Consider the following 20,379-nt stretch of genomic DNA (forward strand, 5'->3'; position numbering starts at 1 on the left):
TTTAATAATCCCCGATATAACACATATAAATACTATCATAAAATATTGTACCCGAGTCATTATTCACTTCAAACTGTAAAACGAGAAATATAGATATTTGTCATTATGAACGACAATGCTACTTAATTTTTTTAACATTAAATTTCTCCGGGAAAAAATGTAAAAAACTTAGTTATTTCTCCAAATCTAGAACGGAATCCATTTTTTTAAATCGTGTACCTAAAAAATCAATATCAGGTTTCATTTATTTCATAATATTATTTTGTTGGCCATTATTGTTAAATGTAAGGCTTTGATGCAATCAAAGAACTTCTATTTTTCGTGTGATTTATTCAAAATAAAATAATACGTTACAAAAATATATCCTAGCTATTTATCACCATTAAATATATTTTTTGATACTTACAGATTCGTCGTCATCAGCGAAAGCCTTCACAGAGGAGCAAATGTCATATTTTGAAGAAGTCCTACGGGACTCCAGTTCATTTGAATCACCTTCTTCCCCATTTGATGACATGTCTTTAACCCCCGCCCCGTCTATATATGGTTCCTTTACCGGCAGTCCCGTTTTCATGTCCAGCTCGAGCGAAGATATTACAAATCCAAACTTAATAAGCATTAAAATTTCCACTCCACCATCTGTACAGTCTACGCGGAACATTAAGAAGCCACGAAAAATTACAAAACAAAGAGAAACTAATAAGATTAGAAAAGCTCTACTAAATCAAGGAAAAGGATACCTTTCTTCTCGCGGAAAGATGATCCCTGCAAAAATAATGAAACCGCCTTGCCCATTTAATTGTGGCCTGAAATGCTCTCAAAAACTTTCTGAAGACTTGCGTAAAAATATACACCAATACTTTTGGAGCCTCGGAGACCACAGTTTGCAATGGAAGTTCATTGGAAGATCCTGCATACGTAAGAACAAAAAGAGAAACACCACTTCAAAAATATCCAAACGAAAATATGTGATCAAATATTATTTTCCACAAATATCCCCTATTCATGAATCGTCACCACATAACATCAAAGTCTGTAAAGTAATGTTCAGGCAGACCTTATGCATAAGTAACCAGTTTATTCATACAGCTATCGAAAAGTATTATTCAGCCGACGGGTCCATTATTAAAGATAATAGAGGAACAAAATCTAATCGCAAGTGAAAAAAACTAAACAAATTACAGATCATTTATTTTTGTGTTTGACGGCATTTATTTATTTGTTAAATTTATGATGGGTTGTTTCATATAATTTAAACAATTCATCAAATTTCAAAGTTTATTTGCTAGTCATGTGAATGTCCTATTCAAGTTCTGTTTTTATATCATTATAGGCTATTTACTTGACAGAACCGTTATAATAACAGAACTTGGAAAAAACTATTCATAGAACTTGAAAATTAACTTTGAAATTTGACGTTCAAATTCTCCGAAACAACCCGTCCATTATGTAAATTAAAATTAATAATGTCATTATTCAGTTCTGCAAGTTTTTAGTATTTTTGTTATTTTGACAGCTGTTTCGACATTTAAGGCCATTTTTATTTTAAAAATCATAAACATTGAAATATTATATATATGGCCTAACTAAGTGGCAAAAATGAAATAATAATATTAAAATAATAATAACATAATTCAATTTGATTTACAATGCATTAAAAAAATCGTTACATCTTACAATTTCTACTCCAGTTTATTCTCATGTCAAATCCTTTGCCTCCTTAAATAGCCTTTATGTTGAATTCTAAACATTTAAGTCGGACAAACAAACAACTTATATTACATTAATAAGGTACCATAAACATTTTAAATGGTGTGAGTCACTAGTGATAATTCGAAGTTTTATTGTTTTGCTAATATGTTTTTGTTACTTCGTACAACTTACATTATTTTTTAAATTTTCTAACATAAAAAAATATTTTTTTACGGTTATATCATTTTTGTTTTGTTTTATTTGTTAATCTTTCTTTTATTTATTAACACAGAACTTATTATTTGAATTATATATTTAATTTGTATTTTTTTGTTACTTATTGTAATGCTATGCGTGATACTACTTATATCCAGTTATGTTTAGACACTGTAAGCAAATGTATCCACGTAATAGCCCATTAGGGTGATGAAAAATAGTAATTAGATAAAAAAATCAAATAACATGGAGAAATCTTTAACGCAGTATCAAGATATTAAGAATAACCCAAAAAGATTATAGTGATATTTGTCAGTCATGTAAAAATCAGCCTTATTATAAAATGTTAACATTGAAGGTTATGTTGCCGTGCTTGACGGAATGAAACGTGGAAATCAGAGTTTGTCGCGGTTCGTTCAACTGTCAAAAAATATAAGCTTTAAAAAAACACTTGTCGTTAATATTGTTAAAAATGTATTTCAAAACATATGTGTTAATTTTCTACTTGGTTTTATAATATATCTTATAAAATGTTTCTAATCAAAAATAATTGTGTATTGTTTGTAGACTAAACAAGAGATGATATATTATTGTAATAAAGTAACAATATAAAATATTTTGTAAAGTTATTTCTGAATTGTATTATTCAGTAAAAACTAAAGCATGAGAGATAAAAAATTGATACAAAAGTTAAGTTAATCATTCAGTTACTCTAATGATTTATCAAAGTCAATTTGTTTTCATATTTCTCCACACAAGAAGACATGTGTGAAGAAATTCTCTCAGGGCCTATGTCATCTTTGGGAATGCTGTGGGGAGGTGGGGGGGTATTTTTAGTGATATAAATGACAGGAAGTACTGGGAAAGAAAAATGTACGATGGGTGGGTAGGAATCTGGGTGTCAATATGTCCAAAAGTGACGGACGTATGAATCCGTCCCTCCCACTGCAGTGCAAACATCACCCCTTGAACCCGGGCCCATCTGCCAAGTCACCAAACGTAGCAAACAACTTGAACCAATGGATCATGGGGCGGCGGTACACATAGCAAATTGAAGATTAGAATAAAGATTAATAGTGAAAGCAATTGTTGAAACAGTTTAATAATAATATAGAAAGTTGTCGTTGTCAACAGTATTTTCTTTTACTTTTTAAAATAAAAACGAAAATTCATTTATTTTTGACATTCAAATTAAAGACAACAAATAATGTCGAAAAAATTTTCAGAGGTTTTAAAAATAGAACTTTGATGAAAGATTGCAAAGATTAATTTAGTTTCTTATAATGATTTCTATATTATTTTATTATAGAGTGTTTACATAAAAAAAATTTTTGGTAAAGAAAGATATTTCTTTTGTTATACGGTGTTAGAAATAGAAAAAAAAATAAAGCTAATTAAATTCCTTTAATATGTTGTTTCTTAAATATATTTTTTTTATAAGGCATAATAATTAATAAATATCTAAAAGTTTATTAAAAGATTTATTTTATTTTTAAAGTGAATATAAAAAGTGTTTGTAATTCAAATATATTCGATAGAAAAATAAAAGCAGATCGAGGTTCGATTTTAAAATGTCCTTACTGTTATGTTAATTAATTAAAACAGAACATGTTTTTATAAAGTTTTAACAATAATAAAAATTACATGGATTTGAAATTTGTTAATTTATTTTAATCCCGCTACAATATTTCGTAAGCCGTTTTTTAATATTTTTTTTACTTTGTAGATGTTAAAATTTTACTGAAATAAAATTAAAAATTAAAAAAAAACCCAATAAACTACTACTCAGTAGTTTGTCAATGGGTGCTAAAAGCAAAACTTATTTTACAGAGATAACAGAATCAAAACTTTGGTAGTACCGACCACGTGAAGGTAAATAGTGATAGTATCTAAAACAATAAAAAGTTTGTAATTTTTAACTTCATATAAATTGTTTGTATTACAGATAATAATCATTCTTAATCGATAATGATTCATCCTACATTATTTAAAAAAAATGAATACACTCAAGCAATTTTTTATATAAAGGGTTTTCCAATAAGAGGTGTTATTTTTAATAGCCCGCTATTTCAGTAGATGTTACTTTTGAAGCTGTCATTTTTTTAAACATTTGACAAGTAAAAACTACGCCATTAATAAAAATGAAACGATAAACGCTTCAACTAGGCAGTAAAATTATTAAAATTCACTTGAGTGAATCAAATGCAAATCATCTTGAGTGATGACACCCATTTCCACCTCAGTGGCTTCGTCAACAAGCAAAATTGTCGCATCTGTGGCTCGGAAAACCCAAGAGTTATTGTTGAAAAGCCTCTCTATCTTCAACGTGTGACTGTGCGGTTTATAGTCCGGCGGAGTCATTGGACCTTACTTTTTTGAAAATGAGGCTGGAGCAACAGTTAATGGATTGCTATCGAGAGATGATTTATGATTTTTATTGCCGCAATTGGATGGTATTGATCTGGACAACGTTTACTTTTAACAAGACGGCGCTACGTGCCACACAAGCAACGAAACAATTGATTTTTTACGATTGAATATCAAAATAACACCTCTTATTGGAAAACCCTGTATGTATACACGTTTACTATATTATTTAAATAATATCATTACTCAAAATATTTATATGGAAACATCATTTACGTCAGAAGAGACAATGTCTATGGAAAACATACATTTAAACTGCTTACTGCGGCTTAAAGCCAATAAATTCACCCAAATTTCATCGTTTATCTCACATTCTAAGGTTCAATAATTGTGGCACATTATGGCAAGCAATCGTTGCCATAATGTGCCAAACGCCAAATATGCCAAGTGTCGAACTTGACATAATTTGTCAAACATCGTTCGAGTGGATACAGTAATTACAAATACACAACATATTAGTAATAAGATAAGTTATGATATGAAAATATATAATAAAAATATTTGTATAGTATAACATATCAAATGTCCTCGATCACAAATCTATAAATAATTGTTTTGAAAAAAATAATAAAAAATATAATTTTTTAGTGAATGTTTTGTTAATAATGAAAAGATAAATCAGGCAGAAGTGTATTATGGGCGGATCCAGTTTCTCATATTTGGTTCAATTTTTCCAAACAAGAAGATTACCTTTTGTGCCTATTTATAAGAGGGTTATTGTTTTAATTTGATATTGTGTAGATTATTTCAAAAGGAAACAGTTTTTTGAACATAATGTCTTTGAAATATTTGGTTTTTATCACCAACGCTTCTAATTTCTTTCTGTAGTCGATAGAAAAAAAGATCTTCAATAGTAAGTATTATATTCTGCAAAGTGTTTAATTTTAGGAATGGAAGAATATATTGAACCCTTTAGGCCTCGGAAGGACATTACTAGCCACAAACATCAGATTTTATTATAGTCTCTGAAGGACAGCTCTGAGAGGTCAATGTTTTTTTAAAGGGAAATAATTCAAAGATAATTTTATCTAATTTCTAAAATAGTATTTTTTTAACCACAACTTGAAAAATAAGTAATATGTGGCACATTTTAGTTACATCGGGAGTATTCCGAAATTCCAAGAAAATTTACTGTGTCGTTAGGTCTTGTTGGTAAAAATATTTTAGAACCTGAAGGGTTGGGTCAAGCTAAGTTAAGCTAGTTAAGTCCAAAATTGGAAAATATCATTTTTTTATATTATGATATAAAATACTAATGCACATACATATAGATTTTAGTCGAAAGTTTTTTTAATATTACTTTAAAAAAGTCATTCTTTGTAAAATAATTTGTATTGGAAGGTTAGATTTACGCGAATAATATTTTACCCCACTAATGCACTAATGTGAGAAGAGTGGTCTGAAACGAACTAAGTATTTTAATTAACTAGGTACTTCTAGACGGAAATTCATTTAACCTTTCCCGTACCGTGCTAAAAACACCTTGGTCATGCCCTGCTGTTCATCGGCGTTACTGTATGGGTTTTGAAAATATTATTATGCATTTAAAAAAATATATTGTGAATAATTTGTCTCATGCGTATTTTATTTATTTAAAAAAAATGTTTGCACACCGTACATGTTTGTGTGATGCGGTAGAGAAGATGACAGAGATGGAGGGTGGGCACGAGTTGTAGGTACACTATTTTATATACAGAAGGTCAGAATGTATATTTTCTGTATTTCTTTGGCATTCACTGTGTAACAATTTCTAGACGTTTTTGTTTTTAATGAGATGATTAAAAATGATTATGATTATGATTAAAAACAAAAATGTATATTCTCCTTTGAAAAACAAATTAATGCAAACGTTTTTTGGACCAGCTGTTTTTATAATTATTGCTGCTGCTGCGATCAAGTAGATCAATTTATTTCGTGATACTACTTCATAAAAATTTTGATGCATCTACAATGTTTAAAGAGATGTATCTTATATGTTGTTCGTATTTGAAGTGGTTGCTGGTGATGCTGTTTGTGTAAAGACAGTACAAGTAAATTAGTACTTGGTAAGTGTGAACCCTTCTGTTCAATCTGAAATAATGAGCTAGGTATGCACTGTTATTAAGACAGAAATATGTTTTAGAAAGATGACACTATGGGACTACCTGCAATTCTTTTAACCTAAAAATAGAGTAATTCGAACATCCGTTGTAATTTATTTTTTTTACTTTTCCGACTTTATGTCCTGGTTTAATCTTCCCCATAGGAAAAACTAAACCCTTCCACACACTTTTCCACAAATGATCATCTAGTCAATCCACATTATGCAAGTGCATTAAATAAGCAAAATAAATACAAAACAATACAAGAACAATACGACAACTCACCAGAGATCAAATGGGAAAATAATTCACCGACTCCAGATATTTTCATATCAGAGGGTTCGGCTCGGTAGAGCTACTAACAGGGCCTATAAATCCTACTGATCCCTCAACATAAATATTTAAAAAAAATCTTTCGTTATCCTACATATATTTAAAATGACTGATTTTTGCATTTTTATTTATAAATTTTTTTATAAATCGATATAATATACGCCTAAATTTTGAATGAGAGAGCTAGGTATAATGCCAGTAGCCGAAATAACAAATGGTAATATTTTTATAGTCTGAGAATGCCAAATTCTTTTTATCTCATTTCCAAAATCTACCTATCTTCTATTCTTTAGGCTTAAAATCTATTTCTATTATTTAAAAAATATATTTCTAGGGTATTTTACACCCGATTTTTTTAAAATGCCATAAAAAGGGTACAGTAATAAAACTAGGAGACTAACAAAAATAATAGTTTTATGGGTTATAGAAATGAAATAAAAAAAATTTACTTGGAGGGCATTCTTACAATCTTAAATAACAAACATAAAGGTTGCCATTATTTTGGTTGACTTATTGTCTTGGATAAATACCTAACCGGTCATCATTCCGTCACCTCGCAGGGCTAAGCAGAGATGATAGACCGCCACACAACACTGTCTTCACACGCACTGCTTTCTTCATTTGAATTTATATATAGTCTTTTACAGGTAATTTATCGGAAGACTTCCGGCAAGGCCAGAAGGGACTGCGGGCGAGTGTTCCAAATTAGTACGAACCAGTTTCATAATATGTCGGTGTGTACGAATACATTCAAACAAGCGCTCTTAAAAATGATTTCTCTGTACACTTAAGATATTCCAACACTTGGCATTACTCGATTCGCGCCATGCCTTCATTGGACTTACTTGAATACTTCTACCGTTCACTTCCGCGTCAAGTATTCCAATTTTTTTTCATTTATCCGTTCCACTTGTGCAAATCATCTAAGTGCCCCTATTTTAATCCTATCCATCAAAAGCCCTTGACGTGATTTTATCACTGAACGACGAAATTAAAAAAGGTAAAGATTATTATTATTATCCATTACGCTTACAATCAGCATTGCATTCTCTACAGGTTACGGTCATAGTTACCTACGTGGTTTTAACACACATATACCTCAGGGATCTTATTTCTATAACATTAATTGCACATTCATCCTTACTCGGCCAGTTTACTGCCATACAATTGACATTGTTTGCTTTCTTGTAATTCAAATCTTCCATGGAGTGATTAAATAAATATAAAATAACATAATAATAATACATGTGCATCAAATTGTGTTGTTTCTATCACATGTGATTTATCTAGACCTGTCCAATTTTGCCGTCAATTAAAAGAAACACGAGGAAAGGGTTTAAATGGATTAAACTGATATATGGATCCGATAGCCGAACCTTTCGACGTAGTTCCTTCGGCTCTTTTTATGTGAAAACGGAAAGACAAGCAACTAATGTTTTTTTGAATTAAGATAATAAATAGACATAGCAAATTAATGCGCTAGAAAGAAACAACACATATAATATTACGTCAGTTTCGACAAGTAAAGTAGTTTGCAATAGATAGCACAGATATAATAATAATGATTAGAATTTATTCCAGAATGTATGCAAGGGTAGTGCAACGCAATACATTCCATATTTGAAATAGTACAGGTACATAATTAGAGTAAAAAAATAATAATAATACAAATGTCAAATATAATTTAAGATTTTCACGGCCAAAAGTATTTTTGTTATTTGTTTTTGGGGTGTTATGCCGTGTTGCGCTAACCCTTTCTTTAGCCAACGTTTCGGACAGCATTGCAGTGTCCATCATCAGGGCAGATGTGTTATTTTGTCAAAATAACACATCAAAATAACACATCTGCCATGATGATGGACACTGCAATGCTGTCCGAAACGTCTGCTAAAGAAAGAGTTAGCGCAACACGGCATAACACCCCAAAAACAAATAACAACAATAATACTAATGTGATTTCGATAGGCAGAAAAAAGCGGAATTTAAGTGAAAAAAGATAAAATATAAACACAAAAATGAGTGTAAGCAGCCGTTTATGGAGGATATTTGCACATCTCCTGTCTCCAGAGGGTCATCAGAGGGGACTCCATCCAGGCAACCATGGCAGTGATGATTTTGTTACTTGATTGGCGTAGTCTGCGCCATAAGCTTCCCATGTAATGGCTGAGAAGCGCTCTGAAAGAGTGTACTCGTCCCTCCAGGAACATTTTCGTAACGTTGCAGTATCTCGGTAGGCGGAATAGTTGGCGATAAGCATTATTGTAAGCGACTTTTAGCATATGCCATTGGCATGCAGTGTAATCCACCCACAGTTTTGACGTGTACAACGAAGTGCAAAATGCGTTGAAAAGTATCTTCTTCACGTTTGTACAGCAAAAGTGAAAACGCATTGACAGCATACCTGTTCTAACGGATATCGCTTTCTTTGCCTTTCCATATCCTCGATGTCTTTCAGGTCGTCTGTGATAATATGTCCCATGTATTTAACGCTACGACTAACATCCATTTTCCTTTCATCTATCCATTCTGAAGGTTTTAGCATGTTTTCGTTTTTGCATTTGAAAACCATAACTATTAATTTGGATGTATTAAATACAAGGTTATGGTTTTTTGCAAAATCTTTACATATTTGGAGTAGTTTCATTAGTGCGCTACGTGACGGTTCTAGAAGAACCATATCATCTGCCCAATTAATATTGTTTACACATACTCCTTGAATATGGCCACCTATCTTACTGTTATTAAGTCTTTGAATTAGTTCTTCTGCAATTAATTCATATGCAATATATGAATATGTTTTACGTTACATCTCTCTTTTTCTCAGATAACTAGAAGGAGATTGTCATATTGAACGTAGGTTGACGAAGCTGGAATTACGTAATATATTGGTTTCTCTGTCAATCCCAAAGAAATTTGAAATTTGGTGTCTCATATGAAATGTGTTGATATTTATAAAAAAAAATTAAATTGTTTTATACAGAATCGTCATATTTTTTATATATTTTTTACGAATGCAAAAATATGCGTTTTAGAAATACCTAAACATCGATGTAAATTTAAATTATTTAACAAAATATTTATGTTTATAAGTGTAGGGTAGACTGTTCCTACATTATGTATATGGCCGGGTTAATGGTCAAACTTAGTGTTAATAATAAAATAATTCTTGTTATTTCAGATTTACACATATCTATCCCAATATCATATGTTTGTACCCGCCCAATGGCTCTCTGCGGGAGTTGGCTCCGCGGGTTGGGCGAGCGGCGGTGAGGGGGGGCAAGGGCGGTCGGGCGCATAGACTGGTCGGGGTGTTTTCTTAACCCTAATCGCTGGAACCACCATAATTCACACGATATCCCTCCTCCCCCGCCCAACCCTCCATGAGGTAGTAGTGGCGCCCACACCACCAAATAATGGGGAAAGTCAAGCGGCATTTCGTGAAATCGACTTCGGACCTACGAACTCATTATGTATTACAAACTACGCAGGCTGTAGGTAGTTTAGATATCTCTCTATGTGCATTCTATTGAGAGTGATTAACAAATTGGGGGTGATCATTCATTCGGGTAGGTAGGTAATATACAAAACTGCTATTTTTAATTATTTTCAACCTTCTTCCTGTTACACAACAATCATTACATAAAAATAGATAATTGTACAACCAGCACAAACTCCCAAGACAATGATAAGGTAAAATTATACAAGTGATAGTTCAATTGTAACCTAAGTCTGCATCATATAATAATGGTTCATTAGGAAAAATAGGACTTTGTTTTAACGTTTCCATCATGACAATTGAAAAAAAATTTTCTCAGATATTTTAGTAACTCCTTTTAATATTTTATAAAGAAAGTATCCGTTTCAGGGTACAAAAAATCCAACAACAATTATTTCTCGTTACTTCTGCGAAAAAAAAGCATAAATTTTGGTTGCTGTATAATGCAGAACTTAGCATGGAGTTGATTGATCCCGCGACACTTTGTTGGCTCAAATTCGACTATTTGAACCATTCAAATGCAAATAGGTTATTATGTCTCTTTGTCTGCATGGTGAGGAAAAAGACGAACGGTAAAAAAGGGCTTATTTGTCAACAAGCATTTGAGGAACAAGGAAAAGAGTCAAGGTAAGAAAAGAAAAGTTTTTTTAAAATTGCCATCACGGGATGCCTGTCAGATGTGAAACATCAAAATTGTTTTTTATTAAACCAAATGGAAATGCAAGTAAACAAGTAATTATATTTTATTTTATTATAATTAATTCATGATTATTAAAATATTCATACATTTATTGTACAGTACAAAAATCATCAAAATTTAGAATAGATCAAGTGCCAATTTTATTGAGAGTAGAAGCAAATATACCGCACAGCGTTTTGGCGGTCGGGATGGCCGAATAAAGCGTCGTTCCGTCTAAGAGCGTCGTCAGGTTTCCGTGCAAGGGCGTCGTCCCGTCTTACCACGCTTGCCACGCTTCCTGCGCAAGAGTCAATTTTACCCCCTAGCGCGCCAAAAGGTGTTTCACAAAAAAAAATATTATCTTATAGAAATCTTTTTTTAACAAAAAAATAAAAATAGGATCATGCAGTCTTCAATATTTCCCACGATACTAACAACACATAACATTTGTCCGATATATGGTAATTTATTTTAAAAATTTATTTTATTATTCATGGTGAAATTCTATAGCAATGATTTTCAAAAATACATTTAAAATGTCCTTCGACTCGACCCTGTGTTAAGATTGTTTCAAACATAATCAGGTAATTTTGATGTAATTAAAAATGTCTACTTTTATTTTATTTTTAATAGTAAAGTAAAGCAGGGAAGATTTACCATTCGTTGTTCCCCTTGAACACCCGGGCCTCAGGCCCAAAGTGCTATTTCGCATGTCACCTAATTCCTTTGACAGTAACCCGGTCCTTTTGATAAAGTTTGTCGGGGTTGTCATTGAAACTTGTCTCCTGGTTCCTCAATGTGTCTTCTCAGGTGCCTTATTCCCATCAAGGCGGTATATTGGTGAATAATTTGAGTATCTTCATCCTCCTCACGTTTCGTGAAACTATTGGCATTTTCCACTCCAAACAGCTGCATGTGTCTCCCGAGGTGGTCCATTAGCAGTCCTAACAGTTATCTTGGTGAGTTTCCATAGTTGCTTGGTTCATCTAGAGTCCGTTCCGTATTTGATTACTCTGAATTGTCTTATTTCGGCTGTCCTCCTTCTAATATATTATTGTTTGGTTTGACAAGCAGTCATTCCTGCGGTCGACAGCCAGAAAATTAGAACATTTTCAATTTTTTTCTACTAACATTACAATCAGCAAACAAATAATATTGGTTGAATTTCCAACCCTGGTCCTGGGTGGGATCCCAACCATTTGGATCGCGCAATTAACTAACCGATCATTTAAATTTAAGAATCATAAACCTATCACATTATGAAATTCTTAAAATACAGCATACTAAATAAATATATTTTAGTAATTTATAATAATTTAAAAAAAATAAAACACCATTCATAAAAAAAATTAAAATGTAATGAATTTTAATAATACTATGGTTCAAGTAGTTTATTTTTCATCTATCATTGAAGAGAGCTCCATTTAGAACTAAGCTAAGCGTGTTTAGTAAGTTAACCTTGTTCAGAAATTCTCAACAAGACATCTATTACGATACCGAAGTAAGATCAAGTTACCGCCAGACGGAACAAGGAACAACACTCGGCTAATTTGCTTTAACTTTTCCGTTTGTTATTGTATTTCCGGGTTATGATATAGGTTACTAGGAGCTACACTGCAGACGACATAAAATATTAAATAATTAAATAAAATTTAAAAGTTAAAGTAGCATCCTCTACCTAAAGCCCCGATGGGCGTAAAATCAAATTTTAAAAAAATGGTTTGAAAATTTGGTCGCTTACAAATATTTTAAGTGTTTTAATTAAATAATGCGATTAGAATACAAAATTTTCCAAAAGTAGTCCAGCTAATTTTAAGTCTTTTTATAAGCCAAAAAAATAAAATTAACATTAACTGTTAACAAGTTACCTATTTTAAAGATAAAAATTTCCTATTTATAAACCCCTTTTAGATATTTTTTTAGTGTATAATGTGTCAAATGAGGTTCATCAGAAAATGTAATTAAATATTTGTGTTTATACAATAATAAAATATTTGCACATGCTTTTTGGGTCGCATATTCAAAATGGGCAGCTTCTGTTAAGCAGGAATTTAAACCTTATCACCATCTACATAAGGACGATATGATTTGAGTTTTTCTATGCTAAAAGTATTGTAGTGGGTTTTAGGGTAATGCCGTAATGCGAATAGGGTATAATGTTGCGCTATTTCCTTCATTAGCTAACTTTTCGGACAGCGTTACATTGTCGTTCATCATGGGAAATATGTAAAACGTAAGGAGTGTTATTGTTAGCGGCCCGATTACAAATATTACACGACGTGGTGCATCGCCATAATGTATGAGTTGTTATCTACCTACATACATATGTACCTCCTTACCAACCTGTCTATTTAATTTATATAAACTAGTACTTATATACACAGAAACCAAGACAAGACCACGTGTCGTAAAAAGGATGTTTCAAACTTCCTCTTAATAATTTTATAAATCAATACCAACATTTTCTCCGAAATCAAATAATTTGTAAGTATGTAGGTCCTAAAATAAATCCCTTCTTAATTATAAAATGTAAATGTTTAACATAACATTTCAAATAAGGAATTATACAAGTTGTCCAAAGAAACGTCACTATCTCAGTGAAAGTACAAATACACAATTAATAAACACGAGAATACCACATTTTTTAAAAAATATAATCTTAACTGAACCATTAAAACGGCAACCAGCTTGAACCCGGAAACAGAACGTACAAGAAAATTTACATAGAAACGTATCATCGTCAGCATTAGCATCGTCAAATATGTACGTCGGCAGTGAGCAAGCGATTGGAGGAGCGAATTATAGGTATGGTAAAAACTGTTGGTCCATAATCTATATAAAACCTACTTATATACTTTCTGCCTAGAAGTTTTTTAGGTATTTTATATAATAATTCTTTATTTAAATAATCCTACTACTTGGTAAGAATGGTATATTGTTTCAGTTGGCTTCCTTTGCCTCTCAAAATTTTCCAAATAGTGATATCGAACTGGTTGTGGACAGTTGTTATCTATTAGTCTTGTGCTGTATTCACACACAATTTGAAAAAAATATTTATGTCCTTCACAGTGTGACCCTCTTGTACGAACATATTGCTCGGGGTAAGATTGTGTGTGGCCACCCTCGGTCGGAGGCCTTAATTAATTGTAAGGGCATCAATCATACACTGCGCGGTGTGCGGCCACCGCAATTGGACGAAATATCCGCCGAACCTGGTAAAGACGTAGCGAAAGCCTTCTAATACCGAGATAAAAGAATAATAATTGTTTTTGCTTCTAGAAGAACCGTGAGAGAACAACAAAAAAATATTAAACTTTAACCTTTTGAACCTATTATCATGATTCAAAAAAGTTTCGATTCACAAATAAATGCCTTATGTAAATAACGAGTGCTCTCAATCAAAGCATTTCAGAAAGGTTTTTGAACGATTGGTGATAAATTGGTGTTCTACCTAATTTTAATGTTTTTGAATTTTGAACGGTCTTGGTTAATGCTTGATTTTTAGCTCAACAGCGATTTGTCAAGTTTTATGTTGGGTTTGGTTTCGAAAATTAACCAAACGATGACAGGCCAAAAATTACAGTTAAAGTGGATCTTTTAATGTCAAGTATTTTAAAATGAGCTGATCTTTGTTTTATGAAGATATCAAATGCGACAGTCTATTAAACTCAAGTTCTGTGAAAATCCTATTGAAGTTTAATATTTTAATAGTTAGTAAATGAAGTTAATATTTTATCGTAGGCCGTGTTAACTTTTCAGGCCTCTTCAATAAGTATCTAAATAAGTTTGTCTCGATACAGGTGTACCCTAGTGAGACAGATTTTGAAAAATTTATGTAAAAAAAATTACATTGATTAATAAATTGTTAAGTGGGTTTGACCCAGGGTACAAATAATAATAATTGTATAAACTTTGTTCGGTAGAACGCGCCAATCTAGGTTAGAATTAATCATCTAGAATGTTTATACTCAATAATCTCAGGTGTGAAAGTTCGCAACCAAGGTCGCGTGTCAGTATCATGATAGTTACTTTTTTTTAGGAAGGTATTTCAATGTACATAAATAAAAGGCGGTGCATGGATTGATATTACATGTATTGGAAACCTTTTGGACATTTTGCTGATGATCCCTAGCTCAACAGATTAACAGAATTATATAATTTTAACTTACCCCAAAGACCGACCAGTTTTTAGCTATCTGTATCTAAACTACGGGGCCGAACATCGCGTTTTCTAATGCCGAACACTGCTAAAAACCAATACCAGCGACAATCGCCCAGTTCCTAACTAGGTTAGAGAATCGGCGAGGATAAATGTGATGATGCAGAACAAATTAATGAATAAAATATTAAAACAAAAGGAGTCTAGCCCTGCATCATAACAAAATATAAAAAAAATAATAACAATAACACTTCCCTGAAATTTCCTGAGTGGAGATTGATCTGATTTAATTTAAAACCTTGTAGCTTGTTTTAGCATGTCGGTAATTTCACAGGCTTTTAATGGTGACGAATGTTTGAAACAATCAAACCTAATTAGCTGTAGGTATATAATATAAAGTTTAACTTACATTTGCCTATCAAGTTTACTTGGAGGAGATCGCATGCAATTTTTTATGATCCGAAAGCAAGGACTTCTGTCAATCAGAACGTGCCAATCAACAGCGCCACTCTACTGCTTAACAAATCTGCATTGACCATCGACATTTCCTACTTCACTTTGTAACGAGTTGAAACTACTCGCCCCGGTGTCAAGCTCTCGCAAAAACTGATTAACTCAAGAAGCGTGCAATTGTGAACACAGCGACGCACAGTGGTCCCAAATCCCGATCTAGCTAGACAAAAATATTTTTTCATGTCATTTGACGCAAAAGGGTCACAATGTAATAAAAAAAATACTTAAAAAAATATACATTTATTTTAGCCACTGTTACGGAATTTTTAAAACAAAATTATATACTAGTAAAATGCGTATGGTATAATGGTTCGGTTACGTTATAACGAAGTACTTATTTAAAGTTATTAGTTAAAAATATTTTTTTAACATAATATAAGAACAAAACCAAATGACATTTTTTGTTAATGAACTACTGGCCGAGTCGCTATCATCACTCTTATTGAATGCTAATGTTCCAACAGTGGCTTTATTAACAGACTTCTGTATTTTCTTCGCTGGAACCGAAGTTTATTATCGTTTCGGAATATTTTGTTGATATTTTGGCAGCATCCCGTTGTCCATGTCACCTCAAGCTGATTTGAGTAGCATGAGATAGTTCTTGTGGACTTCGAAAGTTCAGAAGACATTCATTTTTTCTTGTTTTGCTTTTTGACGAGCATAAACCAAATTCTTTTTCTGGTATACCACGTAGTCCTTCGTCGCGCGTCACTACATGAAGAATAAAAACTGTGTTAAGCCATTTTGCGTGTTTAAACATCAATTTTAAAGTACTTCTTCCGACTTCAAACCATTTTCTATGAAATATGAATAGAAACGAAGCGATTTTTTTCTTAAGTAAACTATCCAAGAGACTTTTAAAACTATTTTTTTTCAATAAATATTTTATATGTTTATAAACACACTGCCTTATTGCAGCACAATTCAACTTTGAGGTGCCCTTTACTTCTAGAATCTCCAAAATATCCAAACGATAGATTGTAGGTACAGGCTCTGTAAATGACAAAAGAGCAAGTTTGAGCAAACAAATTTTATAAGATATTATACATAAAGAATGGTTTTATATGAAACTAGTTTCGTTTGGTGGTACAAATCGGTACACGATTTTGAAAGTTTAATTAAACTTTGGCAAATAATTGTAAATATTGACACTTTTTTCACGATTTTTAATTAATAATTAAAGTAATGTTGAATAGGCAAATTATAAAATAATTAAATTGATTTGAAAGAACATACTATAGACTTTAATTTCTGTATTTGCGTAATTTCTCTCCGATTTCAAATAACAACACTAACGATCGAACAGGGTGCACACCTGAAAGCGACCGACCGCTGGGCGAACGATTGGCACATCCAAAGTGTCGTGTTTACAACGTTGCCACGTATCGCGCGTATTGTTTTAAATTTTTTATCGATGTGAACATAATACTATGGACATTTTCCAATGTTGTGAGAATATTTTTGTACATAAATAATAACATCGTTGAAATCTTTTTGTCTAGCTAGTTTCCTCAAAGGGGACCATAGTGCGACGGCCGGGTACATATTCATAGACGTCAGAGATTGCAAGCCAGTTCTAGGGGAATCGGACAGCAGTCAGGAGGTGCGTCACGGAACAGATTCCAGAGAGGTTTGCGCCATTAAAAATGTGAGCGATTGTCATCATGCTAATTAGATTTCACAACATGGTTTACTTTAATTTATAAATTTGTTCTTCACAAGATGATTGGGAAGAGCTGGCGCCCTATATAATCAAAGCAAGGTTAATATTTGAGATGTGAAACTTATCCTTTTAATTATAGTATCCACAGATTAACATATTAGAATTTGTAAATTCCCATCACTAGTCAGATTTAGTTTAACGATCTGAACATGCCCTGATTTTAATAATTAACGTAGAGTCTCTTGCTATTTAACTTGATAATAATGTAATTTAATAGATGATTAGGTATTTTGATAAATAACCTCAATAAATTTTGTTCTTAGCATTCACACAATTCTTTAATTTCTGACTCCCTTATTGAATATTGTGCAACATTTGAGATATATGTTTACACACTTTTCAGAAATTACACACCAATAAATCTCGGTACAACTTTAAGAAAGTTCGGCCACTATCTTTTGACGCATGTCTCAAAATTAAAACTGCCCCGATGACCTAATATACTTACAAGTACCTCAAATTAGTAAACTTTTCCTCAAAAGATTGGCGCGAATCAATTTTACGTAAAATATGACTAAATAAACAAAAATGAACTTATCAAAATATCTTTTAACAAAATTGTTCAGAATAACGTATCCAGTATGTTATATGGTCTGTGTAAGCTGTAATCTGACGATTAGGACCTGAGCACAATATGTATCATGCCATGTCGAGCGGACGTTTTCGATTTATGTGGTGCAGAAGGTGAAACGATGACACAAATGCGGAATGAAAATATTATACCCCGACAGGAGAGATAATGTATAGCGCGCGGCGTAGGTGGCGCCTGATTAATGGGATTGACTGGGGTGAAATACAATCACATTATTGCCGGAGATCTAAGCGCTTCTTGGGGCTTATTTGATAATGATTAAAAAAACGACGAGTGTCTAATATGACAACGTGGAGGTCTTAATTATTGCGTTAAAAACATGTGTTTGATTGTTCGTCGTTTTTAGAGGAGAACCAATATATGCTTGTTGTGGGAGCTAAAAGGAAATGCCAACAAGTGTAAGAACATACTTTTTTAAAGAAAACTGACGTCATCAGTTAATTATTTTGAGTAAGGGAAAATTGACCTTTCTTCGGGCACACGAGACACGCCTACAACAAACTAACATGTATCTTTTATCTCTTCAGTGGTTTTGGGTAAGTCCGTTTGGGCAAAGTTGCTCATTTCTTTTCTTGTACCTGTAAAATTTATTGATCTTTTACATTAATATCTTTTTTAAATTTTTTTATTACAAGATAATACATTACAAAATGATAACAAATTAATAATGTATTATTTCCAATGAGTTTATAAAACTCATTTCGGGAAAGACAACATTAGAAAGGACAAGGCAAATAAATAAAATACATTAAAATAAATACATTAAAATAAATAAACGCAGGTGTTATTATGGAGTACCAGAGAAAGATATCACTGCGTGCATACATTCGTAATTTTTTCAAATTGATAAAGAATTTAAATTCCTCATCGGGGAAAAAAATTCTTCTAAATTTATTTATGAAATCAATTCTAAATCGAAAAAAACACATGTCATTACCTACACTTTTTTAATGTATATGAAATTCTGATGCGAGCTTGCAGAAAGCAGAAATCGCCAACTCCGAATACCCGTTTCTGTAAAAAAGCTGCGATATTTCATTTACACAGATATTTGTTTGTTTATTTTTTCACTAGGCGTATTAAATATAATTCTAAATAGCAACAGAGTTTTTTTTTAAATTTAATAAGAGTAACATTATTTTGTAAATAAATTATTTTAACAAAGATTTTCTGTATATTTTCAGAAAATTAATGGAGTTGATTAGATGGAGTGATTTATAGAATCCAAGAAGTGAAATTTTAACAATTAGAAGCGTATTTAAAATGGATATAAATATATCGTTATCTCTGTAAGAGATGTTTGCTTATCAAATATGTCACTCAAAACTTCAGTAACGCCCTGGTGATAGACAGTTATTCAGAATCGATTTTTTTTAAATGGCATTAGCTGTTTTTCATGACTACATCTGAATACCCAGGTATTTCCCTACCTTTTCCCATATATTTCTCCAGTAACTTCTAGCTATTACCTTCACCGTCACAACATACCACAAATGACTCGCTCCAGACTGTTGGAAGCAATTAGCACTCTTACGCAGAATTGTTTTAGGCGGAAGTGTGAGAAAGAAAAGAGATATATAAAAACCCTGCTATTAATATGTGTAAGCCAAGATTTGGCTTTGAACATTTTCTCTCTCTAGAGGATGGTTCTGGGGGTACTTTCCAATATGGAACGTGTAGCCGTTAATGATGAGTTTATAATATTCATGGGTTTGCTATTTACCTACTTAACTAGCAAGATGTAATACTTTTTACTCAAATGGATATACCTATTAATCTAAAAATAGGCACATTCAGTACGTATACAAAAATCGACGGACACGGGCTAAACACTTGTTCACGGTACTTGATGTTAGCTTCATGAGAACGGGTCGTTTCCTCTACTCGTTTTTATGTGAGTTGGCTCGTGTGTGGATCGAGCTATTGACATATGATTTTCCTTATATGCACAAACTGGAACGCTCTTATGAGGTGTCATTATTTTTTTTAAATCATCTTTCCGAGTTGAATAACAAAAGCAAAGTCATTTCAGTAGGTAAAACTAATATGTTTATGGAGTACACAGTTAGTCTGAACTCCCAGTTACTCACAATATCGAAAAACATCGGAAATAATAACGAATGTGAATAACGTTTCCAAAAGCTTCCTTGAAATCGCTTTAAATTGCCGTCGATTTTGGTATGGAAGAAATACGGTTATTATATGGCGGGGCGGGTCGGGCTGGATAACGCTGGGTAGGGGCGGGAGAGGGGGAGGGCACCTAAAGATTGTTCAGTTAGAGATTATCACACGACGTTTTGTTCCGATGGTTGAATCGGCGCCCAATATAAGCTGGTCAATGGAGAGATTGTCTGCTTTTCTAATATTTTTAGTTACAGGATTAAGTTTTTTTAATGTCCGTTGGAACATGTTTTAAATAATAACAGGGTTTCTAATAAAACATCACTTCACAACCGTTAAATGGTGTT

Source organism: Hesperophylax consimilis, chromosome 23, assembly GCF_061612785.1.
Source record: "Hesperophylax consimilis isolate HC1 chromosome 23, BYU_Hcon_1.0, whole genome shotgun sequence".
Classification (NCBI taxonomy): Eukaryota; Metazoa; Arthropoda; class Insecta; order Trichoptera; family Limnephilidae; genus Hesperophylax; species Hesperophylax consimilis.